Raw genomic sequence first — 16,305 nt, 5'->3', positions numbered from 1 at the left:
TAGCAAAAGGGGAGAAAGGCTTTATTTCTGAGCACTCCCTGCTTCCAAGAAACACAGTCCTGCACTCTGTCTCTTTGTCTCTTTTGAGCCGTGGTTGTTAAGTGAAAGTTATGATACGCTGCCTGATTTCACTGTTCCCACCAATATGGCACGACTCAGAAAACTTTGGAATGAAAGAAGACATGAATAAAAAGTCTTGCATTCCAGAGCAGGGGGTATACTCAAAAAGGGGAGGGAGCAGTGGGGAGAGGAAAACTGGGGCTTTGTCCTCCAAAGCATAACAGCGTGTTTATAATAGAGGAAACACATACCCTTTTAAAACGGACTTGATTGGAAGAAAATTACTTTTAGCCGGCTACTGAAATCCCTAAGCACATGCTGGTTTGTTTAATGGAAACCGATTTTGAAAGCATTTATGGAATGTATAGAGGGATCCTGTCTGAAAACATATACAAGGAAGGCATACCAGCTGCAGTTATTCCCTTCATCCTCACTGACACTGGCAATTTAGGATTTAGCCAAGCACAAAACACCCGTGACCTTCTGAGCCATGCAGTCCCCAAAGAAAGCAGAGTCGAGCCCCACAGTTAGTCAAGCCATCACGAAGAAACTCTACCACGGAAGACCTCGAATAAATCTGCAACAGTATTGACAACTGTGAGACAAAGAAGAAAAGTCATAAATCTGTGTTTTCCCTCATATGTTGCAATGCTCTGAGGGTCTGCGCCCTGTAAAGCTAGCCAGCAAACGAGACTGAAGAGGGCTGTAACTCGGCATGTTTAGCTCCTGTTGTTTCCTCTGGCATTGATTTTTCTGGCTTTATAACCAACAGCAAATGCTGAATCAAGCTTCTACCTGGTTTCTGCCTGAAAAAATAACCCGTAGTTTACACAGGCATCTGTATACTATATGACTCTAAACACGTCCTGACGCAAATACTCAATGGTACCTCTGACACGCCCGATCAGAAACTTGGAGAAGAAAAATGTATCGCCATTACCATACCAGCTCTCTAGGCTGCCCTTTTTTAAGTAGTGGTTCATTACAGGGAAAAATGTATTTGCCTGCTTAAAGTGTTTTTTTCTTTTTCCTTTTTTCCAAAGTTAGTGCAGAATGACTCAAAATATGCACACAGTATTTTTTTTTTTATTATTTCTCTAGTTAACCTTGGTTTTAGTAGACATTTTTTGCTGTTGCTAGTCAGAACTTCTCGGTGATCCAGTTTACAGCATGACTCTCCCAACGGGTGCGTCAGCGTGGCTTGACAGAGGGAGTGCACAGAGCAAGGGAGAGAACGAGATGTTGGAGGCAAAATGGGTGCGGAAATTTCCCAGGTTAAATCCCTAATTTACAGTTCTAAAACCTACTTTAAAGACATTAGTGTGAGACATTTTACTACAACTTGCGTAGTTATTTTCTCAGATTGGAAGAATGTTAACAGAAGAGATGAAAAAGAAATCCCAAAGCAGTTTTTGGCCTTTTACTTTCGACAGGTAAAGCACTCTCTAGGAAGAGGCCATTCCTACAGGCTCTTAGGTCCATGGTGCCTCCCAGATAGTCTCTTGTTCCTCAGACTTCAGATAGCCCAAGCAATATCATCCCATTCCAAAATGTTTCTTTAAAGTGTAAGGTATTCAACTATTTTGATTACAAGTTAAAAAAAAATTGGTTTGGAATAAATAGAATTGTATTTCAAAGGCAAATTAATTATCACTCACAACAGAGCAAAGAAAAATATCTGCCTCAGCACTTGAATTAAATTTTCTAGGCAAAGATTGACTCATAATAAAAATCTGTATTCTTTGAAAATACAGACTCATGGTTAAAGTTGGTTTTATGATACATAAGGCTTTACACAGCTTCTAGGCAACATCCAGCTTCACAAGAGAAAAATTCCTCCTGAGAAGAGAAAAAGATGGGAACTTGCCCAGATTGTTCTTATGAGTCCTCACCATGGGTTTTTTTGCCTCCTTCTGTAGGGAAAATAGAAAAAGGAATTATGATTAATGCTGCCAGCAATCTTGGCAGAATTATAAAATAAATATAGCCACTGAGTTCATAGTTCTAAATAATATTGTTATAAATGTGTTTCGTTAATGGTGTGTGTAGTATTATAAAAGTTTTGCATGAATTATGAAAGTTCAAAAAGTGCCCAAGGCACACTGGAGTAAACACAGGGGATTTGGAGGTAGTTTTCCCCTCTTATTTTAACAAGAGCAAGTACTCTTAATAAAAAAGTGGTGTTATTACATTATGAAAAACACTTTCTCATCAGCATTACCAAACATATTTTTAATTGATCAAAAGCTACAAGTGAATTCTTTTAATCTGATTAAATTCACGTCTCTCACACAATGTTTTACATTACCTTTGTATTTATTATTCCCGATCTTTCTAAGGCATGACTGAGAAATAAGGACTTCTACCTTCTTGTGATTAACTTGCATATATTTAAGTATTTTACAGCTTCATAGCATGAGAAAATTGTATTTCAGATGGAAAATGGAAACAAACCGCTGTCATTCATGTAAATACCATGCCCCCTTCTATTATCTCTCTGGCAGACAGGCATGTTCGGTGTTGGTAATTTCCAATACCAAGGTTTCTTCATGCTCCTGGTCATTCTCATGGGCTGTGACTGACTATATGGTGTTTGATTTTATTGTTTTTAATGTGAATGCCAGAGAGTTACTCTGTCTGAACCGAGCAACAGACCAGTCAGGTCTTGTTTTGCACCCTCATTCCCCAAAGAAAATTATTCATACTCTCAAACATGTTACTAATAAGAAAAGTCATTTTTGCAGTTATTATTGCAGTTATTGTGGCTGGCATATTGGAAAAAACAAAAAATTTCCCTTGATAAGTCTCTTTCACTGGAGGAAGAACAATCTGTAGGCATTGCTTCGGAAATGCTTGCAGGTGATCCCTCAGGCATGTGGTTAGATCAATATAAAGCTGTTTTTGGCATGTGCGGGCAAAGCTCACCTCCAAGGAGGGTCAGCAGAGTACTCAAAAAGACACAATGATATGAGTATACTATTAGAATAGTTTGGGTTTAATAGCTGGCACTCACTGAGTAGTTGTTTTCACTGAACCTTCCAGGATTATCTTTCTGCTCATCTTTCTTCTTTCCCTGAAGGATTAGATACTTCAGATCACATCTAATGTGAACAACAGATGGTACAGGTGGAAACCAATCTTAAAGAAAAATCTCTGAATGGAAAAATTAAAGAGTAAGAAGCTGAGACTTTTAGGGAATGTGGAGAATATTCAGCAATTGCCTTTATTTTTCATGGTATCTGACTAAGCCAAAGTATATAAGGTGTGTAGCCAACTTACTGAAAACGGTTAGAGGAAGGCAGCAAGCCTAGGAGCAGTGGGCCTAAAAAGCTCATTAGGCTCCACCACTGTCCATAAACAGGGTCAGCTAAACCTGCATAATTCCTGATATACGCTTGTCTAGCCTTAAATATCCCCAGACATTTACATCATATATCTCCATATTCCAACCTATTTCAGTGCTTAATTATAGTCTCCCATTGGAATTTTCCTAGGAAAAATGCAAATCTCCAGTTTCTTGCCTGTTGTTTGTACGTATGGAGAATATATTACTCCCTTCCTCTTTTACATATCTGAATACTGTTTACATGTTTGCCATTGCTTTCCTTCTCTTCAGCCTAAAAAAAATCATAAGTTTTTGCAGCCTGTCCTTGCAAGTCAAGTTTCCAAGATATCTGATAGACTTCTGCTTGGCGAAAGCTGTATTCAGAAAGCTGCATTGTATATTACTCCACCTAAAAATAAAATACGTGAGTCATCACATTTTCAAACAGCTATTACAAGAACAAGAAGAAAATAGGGAAGAATTTGTGTTTTTCTTTAGAAGTTACTGCAAAATATCCTTATAAAATAAAAGAGTAATTCTATTATGTTGGGGGGGCAGGGAAAATGGTCACAAGTAGCCATTTTTACAATAAAACCACATCTATTTTATGGCTTCATTAGGAGTTGCATTTGCTGCTGGGATAGAAGAGATGAAACATTTATAATGAGGTTCTAAAGAGAGTTGAAGGAGTCTGTGCTCCTCAGAAAGCTGCTTTTGAGCTATGACGGAGGGTGAATAATTTTATTACCCTTTGAATTATAGCTTGGATAGAAGAACCTAAAGAACAGATACATTTGCTGGTCACTGTGAAGAAGCATGAAAAACATCATTTTGTATGGGTCCAGAAGCAGTTATGAAGGGAAGGAGAACTTTTTCCACTACTTAAGAAGCGTGACTTACTGGAGAGTTATATTGTCAAATGTACGTCACCACTTGACGTGTCAGCAACAGGATTTGGGCAGGTGCTACTGGAGTATGTGTTTATGCACATGGGACACCCCTCTGGAGGCACTCTTTCCTCCATCATTTGGGTTGCCTTCAGCACGTAAGATGCTTCACAGGGATAAAAATTCCATAGGTGATTGATTTTGCAGAAGACAGTAACGTTTAACAAGGGAGACTGCGTAGCTTTGGAAAGAGCTACGATACCTGGGCTAATGCTGAGAAAAGAGGAGGAGATGAATATCAATCCTGTACAAATGATTTTTATCCTAGGTGTGCCAGTACGGAAGGTAAATCACTCTAAGGTCTATGCTATTTATTGCTAGTATGCCTGCTCCAATAAACAAGAGATTAAAAAAAATAAAATCTGAACAGTAAACTTCCACAGAGAAATAGATTTCTTAGGTGCCCAAAGGAATAGTTGAAGCTACAGTTTTGAGATTTTATAACAAGATATTTGAGATCTATTCTATAGATCTCAAGGAGAATTCACTCTTCATCCAACTGAAATTTAGGTAAAACTCATGTTTCCCAAAAGGAACTGACATAGATTTACATGAGATTAGGGTTCTCCTAATTGCTTGTTGCAAACTGAGCGCTCAGGAACTACGTGGTGATTCTATACTGACTCTCATGCAGTTAAGAAAAATGCAGTGATGCCCAAACCTAGACACATACCAATTTACTTACTAAAACATTTTTCCAAATCAAAAGCGATTTTTGGCTGCATTGCAAAAACTGAAACCACAGAGAAAGCAAGGAAGGCTATTGGTACAAGTGACTGACAACATACTCTCCCTCTTTTGGAGCCAAGAATTATTTCTATAGTGCTAACAGGTATATAATAATACAAAGTCATCCCTTTGACTTTAAAAAAGAGAAGCCACTGAGATCCCTTCTCAAATGAACAAGGGGCAATTTCTATTATGTGATTTATCACAAGATCTCAAGAATATGTTGACATACATATATTAAAAACTATACAAGATTACTTAGGGACTGAAAAAGTACACACTTAGTGATCTTACATAAAGTGACACTGAAGAGACCACTGATGCTTGCCACGCATGCCAAAGCTAAAAGTCCAATCATGCAAAAGGGTCCCATTAATTAAAAAGCAATGATGGATCTTTTTATTGATGCCCATATAAATATGCTTATATATCTTTTGTACACTGCTCTTAATTTCCTGGTATGACTTTACTAGAAGGAATAAAAACAAAAGAGGTGATGTTATTTTTCACATAGTAATATATTAACATACAGGGTGATATGGCAAGGACAATTTTGAGTACTTTTTACTTAAATGTAATTTGGACATATCTCCACAGAAATGTGATTAAATATGTCTTCATTATCACCTCCTGACTCTGTCTAACAGTTAAAGGCAAACAAGAAATGTTTCTTCTTAGAAACTAATCTGCAATTACTCTGCACAGATAAGGAAACAGATAAGGAAAAGTATCAATGTTTATATCTTGGATATGTAAAAGGTTAAGAGAAAAATTCCAACATGATATATTCATTACTAACAGACGCATAACATACAAGGTCACTACCCTGAGAAAGATACCTCAAAATATTTAGATGTTACTGATGGGTTTAGGTCAGCTGGTTTTTGTCTTGACTTTTCAATAAAGCCCTAGTTTTCTTGTTGATTGCACAAAATTTTGTGTACAAATTTCTCAGGGATTTTAACTTTTAAGTTCATGTGAAATATCTCAAGGGCATACGCATGAAACCAGGGCTGAAGGCCTTTCCATGCAAGAAGGAAGGTGGTACACTGCACAATTTTTTTCTTCTTATGAGAAGCAGAAAATAACAATCAGACAAAACACTGCTTACAAAAGGAAAGCAGTTTAAAGAAAAAAAGAACTGGTGGAAAAATCAAAGTAAGAAAAACAGTAATATATATTCCATAAAAATTCTGCTGATGTGTCACATAAAAATATATAGCTGATTTGCAGAAGACCGCTGTAAAATAAGACGTATCTGGTATTGACCAAGTTATTAATTGTTCTGTGTCTTAAGTCTCGTGTTAACTTTGCAGGAGGGAAAGCTGTGCAGAAACTCTTGAGCTACCCAAAGCTGAGAAACTAATTAACGTGATGGGGACATCGTGACTAGGGTACAGTGTCTGCTCTTTTCAAGACTCGGTCTCATATCTCTAATTTGCACCATGTCAATTCATAGAGAGTTAGCCAGAGGATTTCCTAGATGAAGCGCAAAGTCTTCTGCCTTGAAGTCTTAAGGTAGAGCTCCTAGGTTGTTTTAAAACATTGTATGACTAGGACATGTTCTTGTCTGGCTGGCTGAAAACTTCACTCTTTCCGAATGAACACATTTAAGGTCTCAGACAATGTGATTTCCTACCCTCATTATAACACCAAACAGATAATAATAATTAAACTTCTGAAAAACTACAGGGGACCTAGAATTGCTGCTGGTGGTAAAAATCTTGATCAGCCCGCTCAGATCGCACACATCTGTAAATGGATGGCTACAACTGCTTGGATGTTTCATGCATCTGTCTCTTTTCTTGATTCAACCACACTGTGGGACATATGGCTTTATAATTAAAAAACATTGCCGTCCATGAGTCATATATGAAAGGGGAAGGTAGAGCAGACCTCATTTATAGGGGTCATTCTGATTTATTTTGAATGATTGGCTGATGTCTGTAATTATATAGTTAAATAAATACATCTACACTTGTTATAAGTCTGCCAAGAGTGCAGGAGATTCACAGCCTTTTTATCAGTGCACTTATCACATCTACATACCTGCAGATTCAAGTTTCTCTAAAGGACACTCATTAAAAATGTGTCAGTGACCGCTGGCAATTAGAAATTTCTCCATTCTCCTTCTCTCTTTGACCGGGAAAAAGCTCTGAAGTACCTTTCAAACTGAACTCAGCAGTTCTTTCTGAAAGCTGTACAAGCTTACAGGATTGATTTTAAAAGGTTTTTTGTTTCTAGAAGATTTTTCTGCAAATACTTAGCCAGAGATGACTGTAAGGAATTTTTTTTAGTTGTTTTTGTTTCCAACAGGACACGCTTTTTTGGATCTTCTATACCACCAAAAGAAAGATGACAAATGTGGCAAATACTGCACATAAGGCATATCAAACAAACAGATTTCAATCTATAGCTTTTTAATGAGGGAAAATACTTGGATTAAAAAGGCTTTTTAATAGAGGAAGATACAACAACAGTGGCTGAAAGCCAGCTAGATGTGCTTGCTGGTTTTTTTAAGGTACCACAATAACAGTGGGTAATAACTGGACAAACAAAAAGGTAGATATGCATTCTTTATGATCTGGTGTTTTTAAATTAAATCTCTATGCCTTCTGAAAGATAGGTTTCCTTTAAATAAGACCTCCTGGGCTTTACTGCAAGACTGATAAAACACAATTATATACGTCTTTTGTAAGTGATCTAACTCTATGACCAAATGATTTCTTCTGTCTTTAAAATTTACTAATCACTTACAAAAAGCTTCCTTTTTTTTTTGCTAATATGACAAGTCTCTGTTTGAACACGAAGGATAATGTAGTAAAGAAGCACTGCAAAGTACGTTATTTTTACTTAACTTTGAAAAGCTGACAGTCCAAGCATGTGAAAGCATATAGTTTTGAGCTGGAAACACTAAAGTGTCACTGTTGGACAACCATATTCAGCAACAGTCCAGCAAAGTTCCTAGGTAAAAGTGCAATTCAAAGATCAAAAACATACCTAGTAAAGCAAATAAAATTATAAAACTGATAAAGTTATATATATGCTTAAATGTCTTTTGGAGCAAAACCCAGTGCAATAATGCTTGTGGCTCACTAGAGTCAAAAGCATTTAAAAGAGGTTCTAACACAGCATGAGAAGCACTTCTACCACATTAGGCAAATTGGAATTTTTATTATTTATATTTTTTTCTAACTAAGTGCAATGCTTGGAAACTGCTATTAAAAATGAAATTGGCAATTAAGAAATAGTTCATCTCATCAAAGAGGGGAGTGTAGTTTTCTCAGTTTCAGGGGAGGTGGAGGTTGTAAAGAACATAATAAGTATTTGGTATCTGCCTTGCAAAGTCTTTTCTACAATTTGAGGTACAAGGGACACAGACAAACCACATAGACATCCATATGAGGTATTCAGTCTCTGTGGAGCCTGGATTTCGTGTGGTGTCAGTAAAGAAAGCAAGCTCATCTCCGAGTCCCACACTAGTTTGTGAAGTGGCTCTAGTTAAAATGGCTATCTCCATACATATGTCAGTATTCTACCAAATTTTATTTCTACAGTTTTCAAGTGGGGCCAATATTAGAGCTGTAACGTCCCTGACGTGCTTGAAATAAACAAAGTAAACTAGTCAGCATCGCTATTATGACAGAATTAATAATAAAAAAGGTATAAAACAAGTTAAAACAATAGTTAAAGTTAATGAACCTCTTTTTCCCTCACTGTTTTTGCATAGATATTTCTGTTAGCAGATTTCCCAGCATCATCCAACAATGTAAAAAGTCCTTATACTCCTCTAGATGAATAAAACCAAAATCAGATCTCTGGTAATCAGTATTAGCCGACTTCCTATTTCAATGATTTATTCCATTCCAGTAGGACTCTAAGAGCCAGCTGTCCTCAATCTGCTCTCCTGTCCCAGTCAGCCGCGGTTTCTCCTGAGCAGCATGGGGAGGAAGACTGAGGTGTTGACACCCCCTCTCAGCTCCTGTGTGCTGCTGAAGTACGGCTGCCCAGCTGTCGCGTGCTCAGCACGCTTCTGGAGTCAACTTTTATGGCTGGCCATTTTCTCCATCAATTAATTGCTTGAATGATACAACAATCTCTTCTATAGAAGGTTGGATATGCGTGTTGCAAATTCTTTTTGTGTCTTATAGTCCATATCTACGTCAGGATTGAATAATATCCATCTAGGGTTAGATTAAAGTATCATTTACTTTGTATAAAAGTTGTTGTTTTACCTCTAACATAGTAGTCACATAGGTGGCTTTAAATTTCCTGAAAAACAACCTACTTTAGCAGTGCCTTCCGTCAGTGCGTTTAGCTAAATTTTGCTTCCTCTTTACATTACTGTAAAGTTGTAGCTATGTAACATAGAAGCTGTAGGGAGTACATAGGGGTGAGGTAAAGAACTGCTTGTGAATTTTAATAGCTGTTTCACCTTAAATGTGTTTCAGTATTGGTACTCTCATTTCTTTATAGTAGTTGCAGAGGAATTTGGCTTCCAGAATCTCTTTTATTTATTTTTTTATTTCAATAGCTTAATATTTCAGTACTCTAGAAACACCCAGATGTACTAGTACTTATAGAGTACTTAAGGTACTCCAGTACATCTAGAGTGAGATGAAAGCTAACATAAACAGAGAGTCAACATTCTGTGTAGGAGAAATTATGATGCCAGAAATGGCTTATATCTGTATCATTTTTCAGTTAAAATGCTGCCAGATAATATGAATTCAACTTGGGGAAAAAAGACGTTTGGACAATAATTTTGGGTTTTTGAAAGGAACTTGATCTAGTCACTGGATGAATATCAAATCGTACTTAATCTGGTTTAGACTGTTCTAAACCAGCTGGGGTTTAACCATGAAGGTGGTATTTAATAATATGATAGATAAACTAATCTTGATAATATTTCTTCTGATGACAAAAGTACTGCTGTAATGAGTGGAAAAGGAGTTTAGAAAAAGCCTAAGAGAAATTACAGGTTGTTGAGGAAAAATTTCTTCACATATGCATGTGCATTTAGGATCTGATTTTATTACACTCTGGTAAAGTTCTTATTTCAGTAGAAGGAAGTCTTGCGATATATGGTACTTTTAATGATTATTTGTTCTCTCATTTAAATGCTTTGTTTACTTCTTAGAACCTTTAGGTGGGGAAGTAGGGGAAAAGCATGAAACAGAAAAATGGAGATCTTAAGTAATGTTAAGATCATGAATAAGGAATATGCTTACGTGAAAAGAAAGTATAATTAAGTGTTTCTGAAGGAGTAATCCAGTGAAACTGGATTAACTGAACATATTGTTTATGATATACTAACCATTTGCAAATAAAATCAATACAGCTCTCTTGACGTTAAGACAAACGCACTTTTACAGTTTGGCCTACATTTTCTCTTCCTAAACCACTGGAATCAGACAAGCTTATTACCTTGCTCTGTATAATAACGTTTTAGCTAGACAGATGTTACTGAAACCACTTCACCTCAGGGAATGTGTCTTACCATTTTCTGACGTCCAACACTACATAATTTACTAATGGTGATCTTACAGAAATATGATTTTACAAGTGGGAAACAGTAATAATAGGTGTAAACAGTAATAATTTAAATAGGTGCCATCTAGAGACTTTCAAAGCAATTTTTCCCTTCCTTCTGATACTTTTAATTGATGAGTATATCTCTGGAATTAGGAGGTCGATGGAATGAGATCCAGGGTAATTTCTGGAACTGTGAAAAGTCATGTTAATCCTCTGGGATTTGGTGATTGGGTCAAAATGCAAGCAATCATAGTTCTTTGATACACTTGCCTTTAAAAGAATTTTGAATAGGTGTAGCAGATATTTTCTAATGTAATTTGAGTGGCCCAATTAGTTTTAGTTAGTGGGTTGGTTTTTCAAAGTGACAGAAGTTGGGTGGGCAAGTGAAAGAAACTATACTTCAGTTGACAATCAGTAACTGGAGGAAAACTAATGAAGTGAAGAGAAAAAATTAAATGAAATTAAATCTTCCTGTGAAAAGTATCCTATTTTTCTTCTCAGAGTGGAAATATGATCATTAGAAAGGTGTTTTGCTTCTTTGGCATTGTAGTGTTGATAACTATTTTTAGGTTGGTGCCATATTTTCTACTCTTATTAAAAATTTGGAACCTGAAAAAATAAGTAATTACCGTATTGTTTCCTGCTCGGTAGATCTGACAAATTAATACAAAGCACGCTATGAAAAGGCGACTTTAAATGTCGTAAAATGTACTCATCTGTAATCTTTACTTTGACTTTTTTCTCTTTTGTGGCAAGCAGCTAAAGTTTAGACATTGGGAAGGGATACACAGAAAGCAGGAGTTTGATTTCCCTCCCCACCCCATCTGCAGACCTGGCTGGCTAGCATCTAATTAACAAACACTGGTATGGTTGTTAAACTTCCCCCCCACCCCCACCCCCCCCGTTTTCATATGTTTTTGGGGTTTGAGATTTTTTTATATTGAATTTACTTCTGTGCAAGCAGATTATCAGGGATCAGGAACAGATTCTTATCAGGAAAGCTCAGTGGAAGAAATCACAAGAAAGCAAAATGTAATCTCTTATTTTGTCAGGGTCAGTGCTATTATTATTAGATCCTATACAGCTTAACAGTCTGGAATGTTTAAGTGCAGGCAAAATTTTGGCCAAAGACATAACCAGAAAAAAAGATACCAAAACACTTGGTCCAAATGTATTTGCATTTGCAGTAAGAAGGGAAGGATTTGGTGTTAAATACAATAAAGATGAACCTTGTTTCTGAATTTTTAAATGTTATTATTTCATTAAACAGCTCTGATATGCTAAAAAAAAGCCAACTGTTTCTTTAGTAAGAGTACTAAAACTTCTGCAAATGTTCTATATACAGCAATACAGTTAAGCGAATGTGTGGGAAACGAGAGCTAGAAAGGGAAACGAGTAATTTTTAATTGATCATCTGAGTACTCTTTGGTGAAAGAGGCAAACCTGCTTCGGTTCATTTTTGGAATACACTATTCCTGAATCAGATAAAAGAAAGCCTCTGAAGACATTATTCTTCCTTTTTTAATTGTTCCCTTGTATGTTGTCCTTGAAGGTGCTCAATTTATTTATTTAAAAATACTTTAGAGGCTATCAACCTAGAAGGAAAATATCTAAGATTCATGTTCCGTTTATCTGATACTCTGTTGGTATCCATGTGTGCCATCCTTACCATATCACCATCTACTAGTACATCATGTAAAGCATACCTGTGTTTAAGTCATGTGTTAAAATATCAAATTCTGCTTAATTTTTAGTCAATAACTGAGGTAATAACACTGAAATTGTATGGCGTTTAGAGCTATCAAAATTTTTGCTTGCAAGAAAAGTGTAAGATTTGCCAGTCTGTAGGGGTTTTTGGCTCATGTTCAGCATTATAATAATAAGTAAATGAAAGATAAGGCTTTTTATCATCTAAAAATAAATTTCCTGGCTCTGGAAAGGCCATGATGGCTGTCCTGTTCTCATACAATAGCACTGTGTAGGCTGTAAGCCTTTAGCAGATCTAAATGGACAGAGAGACGGTCACTATGATAAACTTTTATGATCTTTGCAGCAGGACATCAATATGCAGTAATCATTCACTTTGTTTAAATCCAGTTCTGTTACCAGTTTTTATGTGGTCTGAAATTGCAAGGCAGTCCCTTCATTGAGGAGCGAGACGTGACTAAAGTCTCTTGGATAAGCACCCATCTCCAACATTTAATAAAGAGGATTTTTAATTTAAGAAAGTTTAATTTAAGAAAGAAAATAAAATTTAAGAAAGAAAAATACAGACAACTTGGATAACGGATGTAAAACGTAACATAGCTAGTAAATACACAACTGAAATAAATGGGTTAGGAAATGCATTTTAAAACTGGCATCTCTTAAAAAAGCTTGGAATTGCTTAAAATGTTCAAGCATTTTATGTGTGGATTAAACTAATTTAGGGATAATTAAACATTTTTCACATTGCTACAAGCTATTTCAGTAACAGACAATGCTATGGGTCATACTACAGAATAAACAGACTGCAACAAGAAAAAATGGAGTATTATCATGAGAATTTGATGGGACTCTTCTAGACTGTTGTATGGAATGTTGGTCTCTGAGTGGGATTTGTCAGTCCATAAAGGAAGCAGCAAGAACCAAAATTATTATGAGTTTTAAGACATCTTGCATATAGGTAAACGTGGGAAATTTAGATAATTTGTGATTTTAATACTTGGTTAACTTTTTTTCTTTTGAAATCAATTTGGAAAAATTATGTTAAATTGGTTTTTACAATACTTTGATGTGATTTTATGTTGGCATTGAATTTTAAAAAGCAATTATTTTAAAGACCTAAGACTTTAAGCCTTCATTTGTTATTATTTGAACTTTATTAATTTTATTTAGGAAAAAAATCTCCTGGTTATAGTTATTTTAGGCAATAGAGATATAAGAAGGTTGAGGTCAATTAATACGGTCCTTAGCACTCGGAGAGGATCAACTAGATTTGTGGCATTCTTAACTGAAGTTTGTCTAGCAATGCTCTTAAAAACCTCCAGAGCTCAAGAATTCACAGCTTTTCCAAGCAATCTGTTATGGTGCTGAGTTCTTAGAAAATTTCTAGACTCTGTCTTCCTTTTCGCCATGCGTGACCGTTACTTCTTGTCTTATTCCTGAGAACAAAGAAAATAGATTATTCTATTAATCTTGGCAGCAGTTTTCAAAGGCTACCGTGTCTTCCTCCTGTTATCTCCCCTGTTAAACAGTTCCAATTTATTCATTTTTTCCTTTTAAGTTAGTGAAACCAAAAAATTAAAGACAGCTCAGTTTTGGATAGTGGGAGGTACATAATTTTCCAGATATTTCTTGCTCATAAATATCATATTTATATTGGAATCGTCTATTTCAGATATATCTTATTAACATCATTTTTAAAGTGACATTTCCTTGACACAAAAAAAGGATCTTATGACCATTTAAACTCTAAAGATGAACTATGAAATATGTTAAGTAACACTTTATTCCTTTAGGTAAGTGTAGGTTCGATCCTCTTTGGGACTGGAATACTTCTTATTGCAGTGTCTAATACCGTTACATCTATTTAAATTTCATTTCTAGCATGATGCTGTTGACCTTTACGTAATGAAAGATATATGAATGACACACAATGTAAAGACATACCCAGAAACCAGATATTTCTTAACTCTAATGAAATCTAATAGCATGAGAACTCATTGTTTTGAATGTCACAAAGTTAAATTGATGTTAAAAAAGTTAAGAACTTTATGAAGCTCAAAATATTGCTCAAGCCTAGTATGTTACCTGACTTAGTAGACTCCCACTACGTAGTGATCATGTGTTTCTTTCAAATTGGTATCTTATGCTCTTTCAAAATACTCATCTTCTAAATTAAACGAATTGATAACAAACAAAATGCTTTTAATTTCCATACCTACAGACAAGGCAATGTTTATCTATACTGCTCAAGTCTTAAATGTAGTCGCCGTAAGGTCTTACAGATTAAAAGGTTTTGTGTGAAATAAGAAGGGAAGTTTTACCTAAAAGCCCGAGGCTAAATGCTGTACTATTTTCAAAGGGCGTTATAAACATTATCAAAAACTTAGACAAGCACTTCCACTTTTAGTTAGACGTACAGAATGAATATTAAATCACAAGTTGATCAGCTATGTGGTTTTCTTTTAAAGGAAGGTAAGTAACAAAATTGTAGACTATTGAAGTAGCTGAACCAGGTAGTAGAATAGGAACCAAACAGTACCAGGCACTCATGACACAAATGCTACATTAGAGATAACTGTAAAAATTACCTAATGATTTTCTGTGATAATTTAGATTATTAGAGGAGTAACATAAATGAGATTTACCACTTTACTGCTAGAATTCAATTACTTCTGTCTGTTAAATAAGATCTTCTTTTTTTCCTTTTACTAAAGGCCAGATTTTTTAAAATAAACAAGTCTCAGCATCTCACAGAGAGAAAACACGCTTATTCTCAAATGAAGGACCACATCTCACTAATGCCATAATGATATTAAGATATTTAGGACAGTCTTTTGAAAATATCAGTGCTGTGCTTTGAGTAAAATTGAGTCAAACAATAAGCATCTAATTTGGTATTACCTACCCAAGGAGGAAGCACGGTTACAGTTGCCTAAACCTTGGAAAAAGGGTATGGTGTCAGTCTCCCATCTCCCAAATGAGTTCTCCATCCACAAGATTTTTTTAAAAAATTCTGCTCTCCATTTTTTTCCAAATAAACCTTTAGTAGCTGTTTCAGGAGCTCTTTCAGCTCTAGAAAAACAGTTCTAAATACAGGCTGATTTTAGTGACTTATCACCCTCCTGAGGGGAAGGAGGAATCTTGTGACTTTTACATCTGGGGTAAATGCCCATGACTCTACATATATCGATGTGTTTAATACGGTTGGAGCATACTTTAACATTTGTTTATTCTTAGTGTTCTAACATCCTAAAACACATACTAAGCATTAGTAAATATAAAATATATAAAATAAAAAAATAGCAAAAGGAAAGGAAGATTTAGATTTTCTTATCTTCTTTGTTGTTTTGTGGTTTTTTTTAAACACTAGCTTGCTCTTTCAAAGTTGACTGAAGTGCTACTGAATCATAGGCAGTTATCCTGCAACTTCTCTTTATCCCTCTGAATATAGGGCACTGATATTGGCATATCAATTATTGGTGATATAGGGTGTTTCCTAAAGACACTGAATTGAAGGAGAAATAAATGAAAAAGAATGCAACTTAAAGGGTGAGAGGGAGCGGTTCCAACAGGAACCATGCCATTTCTCACTTTATTGAAATATGACAGCGTTATATACGCATATTATTAGCTGGGGAAAAGTGAAATTATTAGAGCAACTCTTCCTTTCTTCTGGTGAAAGCATGGGCTTCTGCTTGCCCTTTAAAAAGTAAGTTTTCTTATTTTGGGCTATTGAATACATAAAACTAAGAAGATGCTTCAGAACTGAGTGGCAATATGAATTGACCATACCTAGACATGCTGTTACTCTAATTGGCATTTTTCCTTCTGTTTCCACATCAGATTGTAAGTATTTATTTATTACCATATAAAGGGAAACGCTGAATTCAGCTACAAGAAGAGTCACTTCATCAAATTAGAGACGAAAAAGAAAATACATTAGCAGTCCCTTTACTGTGTGATATTTCTAACTAAAAAAATAAAGTAATCTGAATTGAATGT

The 16,305-nt window shown here is 35.6% G+C and overlaps 1 protein-coding gene across 1 annotated transcript in view; it reads left to right on the top strand.

Moving 5' to 3' along the window:
• The window catches only part of VEGFC (vascular endothelial growth factor C), a 249,332-nt gene that overhangs the window by 115,700 nt on the left and 117,327 nt on the right, over nt 1-16,305 (top strand). The gene's annotated exons all lie outside the window — the stretch shown is intronic.

Source organism: Falco punctatus (genome assembly GCF_963210335.1).
Source record: "Falco punctatus genome assembly, chromosome: 1".
Lineage (NCBI taxonomy): Eukaryota > Metazoa > Chordata > Aves > Falconiformes > Falconidae > Falco > Falco punctatus.
This window is presented reverse-complemented; position numbering and strand designations above follow the sequence as displayed.